Genomic DNA, 6,687 nt, shown 5'->3' on the forward strand with positions numbered 1-6,687 from the left:
GAGAGAGAGAGAGAGCAGGGAGTTTAGGGGCGCTTCCTGAGAAATGGAAAAGGAGAGCAGAATAGACGGAGAAAGAGAGATGGGGAGGCTCAGAGGAGGAGGTGGTAGGGCTGGATGTTATATATAGGGCGTAACTTGAGAGTGAGGCCGGGTCACTGGCTGCTTGCTACTGACCACATGCTTATGGTCTTCCTCTAGAAAGTGAGAGACAATAAATTTGAACCTGGCCAAGCAGGTCTGACCTCAAGGGAAACGCAGGCAATTTATTTTGGATCTCAGCTGTCTGATCTTGGCTGGCACATTTTCTAAGAACATTCGTGTCAGGGGAACTGGGGGCTCGGATATGGAGTGGGTAGAGACTGAAACTCAACTTGCTTTGTAGGTGCAATATAAGAAAACTGGCTAAAGCTAAAGCTTTTACTTTATGCATCAGCCACCATTACCACCACCACCACCTCCACCACAGTGATGTGGTCATCATTATCTTCTTTTCTTCTTCTTTTTCTACATATAAATTATTTGACAAATTATTTTTTGCACACTTTCTGACATCTACAGTGTCATCAATGTCTTCAAACTACATGGAATCGATGATTCTTATATTTTCCTAGTGTAAGAATCCTACAATGATCCTTATATTTTAAGTGAAATAAATAATATAATTTTTAGAAAATCATTAAAAATCTGCTCTTCCTTCAGAAAGTGCTTTTTAAAATTGATATATAATTCCTGGTCAAATGCCTCCGTTCTTCTAGACTGATGCATTCCATAAATATGGACTAATCTGGAAAACAAACGCTGTTAATATTCTTGTTTATGTGCGCCACTGGATAGTAGACAATATTTCACTCTGAGAGTTCTCACTGAAAATTCAGTGCTATCACTGCTACACTACAACAGGAGAATTCCATACAGAAATGAAACAAATCAAAAATCAATTTCTGTCTTTTATTGAATATTCATATTATAAACTTATTTATGTTATAGCTTAGATTATCAGTTCTATTTTCTATGTATATTATTCTGAAATATATTATTCTGAAACAAATTATATTTGGTATTTTTACCAAAATATCTAAATCTATTTTTTAAATGTAAACTTTGATGATGGAAATACTGCTTACAAAAGGTACAGTGATTCCACATGTGGGGCTCTTTAAAAGTACCAGTAAAAAAAAATAAAAAATATATAAGAATTGGGAAAAATTTTATAAATGTGTTATTACATATTGGTTTATTTAGCATTTTATTTGTATATATTTCAAGTGTATATAAATTTAACAAGGGTTGCTTGTGCTAAATTTATTTGCAACTTAATTAAGAATGTTAAAATACAGTTTTTATTCCTTCATTATTGTTTTCAGTGGTCTCTTACTGAACATCATTTTTCTCAGAGCTTCTTGTCAAGTGAAAGTGTATAATACAGAAACCAAATTTTAAGATAGATCAGTGATGTGTATGATATATATAACTCACGGTGAGCTAACTAACGTTGTGTTTGGTGTGTGTTTTTCCCTCAATGCTCCTGTCTATCATGTTGTGACCACCAGACTTGTAAAGCTGAACCAGGAGAGGAAATTAGATTCATTTTGTAGGTAAATGACTTTAGCAGAGCTGACGTGGTGTTATTACCATCCTGTGTCTCACCGTTTGGAGAGATGGCTGCACAGGGAGGTCTTGTATTAATACCTAAAATAAAATGCGGTGTTTGCTTAACAAATTAAGCCAATTAGTTGTTATGTAAAGTGATCTGCGAGTGGAGCCCCTGGGTGTGTATAAATGCTCATATGGTTTTGCTTTAGCTTCAGTCACTGTGCCATAGCAATGCCCCGCAACCTCCGAGTGGTTGTGCGACTCTCCCGCTCCTCTCCTTCTCCATTTCTCTCTCTCTCTCTCTCTCTCTCTCTCTCTCTCTCTCTCTCTCTCTCTCGCTCTCTCTCACTCTCTCTAGTACAAGCCCTAAGACTCTGTAATAACCAACTGCTAATTTGACAGCTCCCAGTGGAGAAAGGATATTCTGCAGGTGAGGCCTTTTGACCTTGGTGATCAAATCTTTGTGTGTGTGTGTGTGTGTGTGTGTATGTGTGTGTGTGTGTGTGTGTGTGTGTGGCATGTGTACATAAATGAAGCTCTGTTTTACTCTAATTTTAGAAGTGGTTTTCTACTGACAGGCATCACATATTAGCTTTATATTAGCTTTTTTTTATATTTGCTTTGCCTAGCAAAACTCACTTAAAATGTCTGTCAGTCAAATCAGCTGAGAATCTTTCCTGAAAATATCACTGAATACATTTTTTGCGAGTTATTAAAAGTATTATAAATTTATGATGCTTCATGGGAGATGATTGAGCAATTTCAAACATAATTCATCTTCAATTCACAACTTAATAAGCTTTAGCCTTTTTTATTAGCATGTATTTATTCCACACTTTTGCCCTCACACATTTTTGTAATGTCTTTTGAACGTGTAAAAAATAATGAAATTTACTGATAATTTAAATGTCAATGATTCTGATCATTACTGATAATTTAAATGTCTTTTCTTTTTTCCCCAGAGAAGAATCTGAACAGTTAATCTGACATTAAATATAATCCTAAATTAATTAAAAATTAAATGGATTTGTTCCTTATTGCTGCTTATGAAATATTACAACATATTAACAATAAATGTTAATCAGGGGTTTAACATTAATAATAAAGACAAACATATACTTCATATGCATTCATGTGTATTTGAATTTGACTTGGTCTGTAACACAAATAATGGAACTAAAATATGAAATTCATTTCTTTCTAAAGAAAGCATTTCATTATCAGATTCAGTGTTTACATTATAAAATTTGCCATTCAAAAAAAACACAAAGAAAATGCAGATAGTCTTACACAAGACTCCCAATAAAAATTATAGCATCAATTCAAATTATATTTATAAATGAATAAATTCTAGCATTTCAGATCTTCTTTTCTCCAAGCCTCTGTTGAGTTGAACTATGTATTGTGCTTTATTAGTTGTAATGTTTAACGGTTCAAATATCTACATTATGTGATTAAATTTCAGCAGTACATTCATTATTTGTAACTAGAACAACTTTTTTTTTGTTCTTGGTTTAAAAAGCATATCATAGCAAATCATAATTGATGTTTTTCATAATTTCTAGATTTATATCTCAATATCATTTATACTCTTCTGTCAGCAAAATTTTGTTCAATGACCAACTGTGGATTTGTGAGCTCAATTGTACATGTTTGCTGAACAATGCTGCTGGTTAATTCTCTATTCTGATTGGTCAGAAGGTTAATTTTCTAACCCAGCAGTCATTTATGTGGCTTGTATAATGGATGTGGCACATAATCTTAAGTTAATAATAAACAGATTATAAATTTTGGTATTTAGGCAGATTTCTGTAAGGATGTGTTTATTTAATATTTAAGGAAAGCTGGCTTTTTTTTGTAAAATGTCAGTTATGTTTGGTTTTTTATTAACTTCAAGAGAAAGACAGTGAAAGGCTGGTAAAAGGATTGTTCATAGCTACTACAACTTAAGTGATAATAGTAGCCTACTTTTTTGTGGAAGTTGCAAAAAAAATACAACATATGGTAAAAATTATGAAATGTTGATTCAAAAATTCAGTATTAGTATAAACGACATATTGCTGTCACATAAGACAAATATTTAACACCAGATTTTTTTTTAAATTAGCAAAATTTGGGATTGTTAAAGCATCACACCACCAAGTCCTTCATTTCTTTTCCTCTAACAGTAAGGCCTGAAGTGTTTTACTCCTACCTTCCTTACATAAACCTATGTAGTGAATACAGTTTGTTTACAATGAATGTTTAAGTTGTAAACAATTCTAAAGTCAAATTTACAATCAGGCTCCAGCAGTTTAATACAGTTACTGAAACTGAAATCTAATTGACTTTTCATTTAAGGGATCTTTACACTTTGATGATTGAAGCTATACTGTGGTTCATCAGTTAGCTGCTGAATCCACGCCGAGTGACTCAGTCTGCTGTAGTGTTTATAGCTGAGATTGCTATCCCATGCGATGCCTTCACTTTGTCTCAGCCTTTTAAAAGCGAATTTGTCTCTGGTTGGCTGAAAGTGCCGCCATATGTCAGTAGTTAACACAAATGAAAAAAACTTTATCCTTCCAACTTAGCTTTCTACCTTCTATGACATGTTGTTCTAATACCGATAACTCTAAAAAGTGATGCTGACATTGTGTGATTTAACTGCTTCCTCTTTTTCTTAGTCCTTGGTGTTCTGGCCAAGGTTCTCAATGGAATTTGACTTTTCTGGTGTCTTTGTACTGTTCATGCCTCTTTCATTCTGCAGATTTTTTTGGTCACATTTCTGAAACAAATGATTTTCAAACATATGATTTAACCTGGGAAATATGACTCACATTCAAACTTAATTCTACTCTCTGAATTTGTTGTCATGGCGTCAGTCAATGTTTTCTGAGCAGATTTATGTATTAATACAGTTTTGACAACTAGTGCTGCCATAAGACATCAAAAACAGGACCTGTCACTTGGCCGTTTTTATTAGTAGAGTAGTCTTGTTGTACTCGATTAAAATGGATCAGGAATTTCTGAAGAGATGAAAGAAAAGGAACATTAATCCTTGAAGCACTGTCTATTAATATTACATATTATTTGTCAGGATTAAAAATGTCTGCATTGTGTAGCAAAAGAAAACTTTGTTACTGTTAGGTTTAGGATTTGGTGTAGTTACATACATACAATATACAACAATATACAATACAAAAAACACATTGATCTCTCTCTCTCTCTCTCTCTCTCTCTCTCTCTCTCTCTGTATATATATATATATATATATATATATATATATATATATATATATATATATGTTATCATGCCCTCTACTGGCACAGGTTAATTGTAGGCTTACTCTTAAGTAAATAAAATAATCCCGTGGCTGTCCTCTGACTTTTTGAGATTTCTTTTTTCACAGCTAATTCACAGAGTTTGATCATATTCAAATCTACAGTATTTAGATGAGTTCAAAGCCTGTCTGAATAGCTGGACATATAGAGTTCAACCTCAACTTGGCAAGAATGGAACATCTTCAGGCACATTAATAACTGAAACAGGTTTTTCTAAGCCACAGAAAAGCCAGAAATACTGATTAGGCATCTCCAATGACAGACTACCAGTGGAGCATCACAGACTAAAAAAGACAGATGCTTCCCTCATACAGTGTCCCGTATTTACCCGTTGAGGTTTTTCACATCAAGTCTTTTTAAACAGTATCCCACTGAGGACTAAATACTCCAGTCAGCCAGCTAATGACTTTTCTTATACACTGCCGAATGTTCAGTTCTCTGTGTTCTTTAATCAGGGCATGATTGTAAATTTTTGCCCTCTAAACACTAATCCTATTTGAAGATTGTGTGTAAACATCATGTGTGACTTGTGCCATCCTGGCACACTCATTTTGAGTCTTGTAAGTATATGTGTTTTTTTCCAAAAAGCCACAGTTAAATTGCCTTGAATTCAGCATTTTCTTAACAAATGGGCCGTATCGCCCCACCATGCTGTGTTTACATGGAATAGGGCTGACCTCTTGTCAGCGCTGATTAATCCAAAGAGAAAAAAATAACAAAATAAGGCAAGCCATAGGAGCAGTAGCAATTTTCTCTTGCCCTCTCTTTCTTTAGCTTCATGTAAATTTTAAGACGGACGGTATATTTTGTTATACTGTAAACTGTGAAGCAGTTTGTCTACATAACTAAGTATCCAAAAAAGCCACATAAAATGTAAATCTAATAACGTGAAGCAGCAACTTTAAGTAGTTTAAAATGCACTGGCTTGCAGGGTTCTAAAAGAGAGACATGACGTCAACACAGCATAAATCCCAGTGGAGCCACTGTACACTCAAACAGATTTGTATCATTCGGACAGCACATTCGTTTGTTAATGAATATTATTTTTGACTGTTATAATAATAGTAATAATAATAATAATAATAATAATAATAATAATAATAATAATAATAATAATAATAATAATAATATTGTTGTTGTTGGTGTCATTTGACTTCATTAACCACTTTAATGACACTATTTCTTTGCAGCACACCATTAAAACAAACACATTCACACTTATGGACAATTTTGAGTACCAATTCCATTGCCATTATTTTGGAAGATGAGAGGAAATCTACATATAAATTTGAATACATTGTATTTTGTGTTTTTTTTTGTTGTTGTTGTTTTTTAAAATCTTTTTTAGTCTTTATGAGGTAGGAGCACACACATTTACATCTAGGGGTAATTTGGAGTTGGCATTATTTTGGGAGATGGGAGGAAGCAAGAGAACTTGTAATCCACAGAGATACAAAGCCAGCTTGCTCTGCTCAACCAGGGACCCTGGAGCTGTGAGTCAGCAATGCTACACACTGAATCACCATGCCTCTCTATTTCTGCTATCATTACAGAAATCATGAGCATGAGGTCTTTGCAAAGAGAGAGCAATCTAGAAGATATTACAGATCCATGTATTCTTTTTTCTGGAGTCAGTCATGAAATTAAATATGCCTGAAGTAATGACCACAGGAGTTCCAACTTCAGAGCTATGGACATTGGCATATGGATTTATTAAACCATAAATATATTAGACATATGGATTTATTAAACCAGAACAGAGAAGTGGGTCATC

This window comes from Tachysurus vachellii, chromosome 21 (assembly GCF_030014155.1).
Source record: "Tachysurus vachellii isolate PV-2020 chromosome 21, HZAU_Pvac_v1, whole genome shotgun sequence".
NCBI classification, from domain to species: Eukaryota; Metazoa; Chordata; class Actinopteri; order Siluriformes; family Bagridae; genus Tachysurus; species Tachysurus vachellii.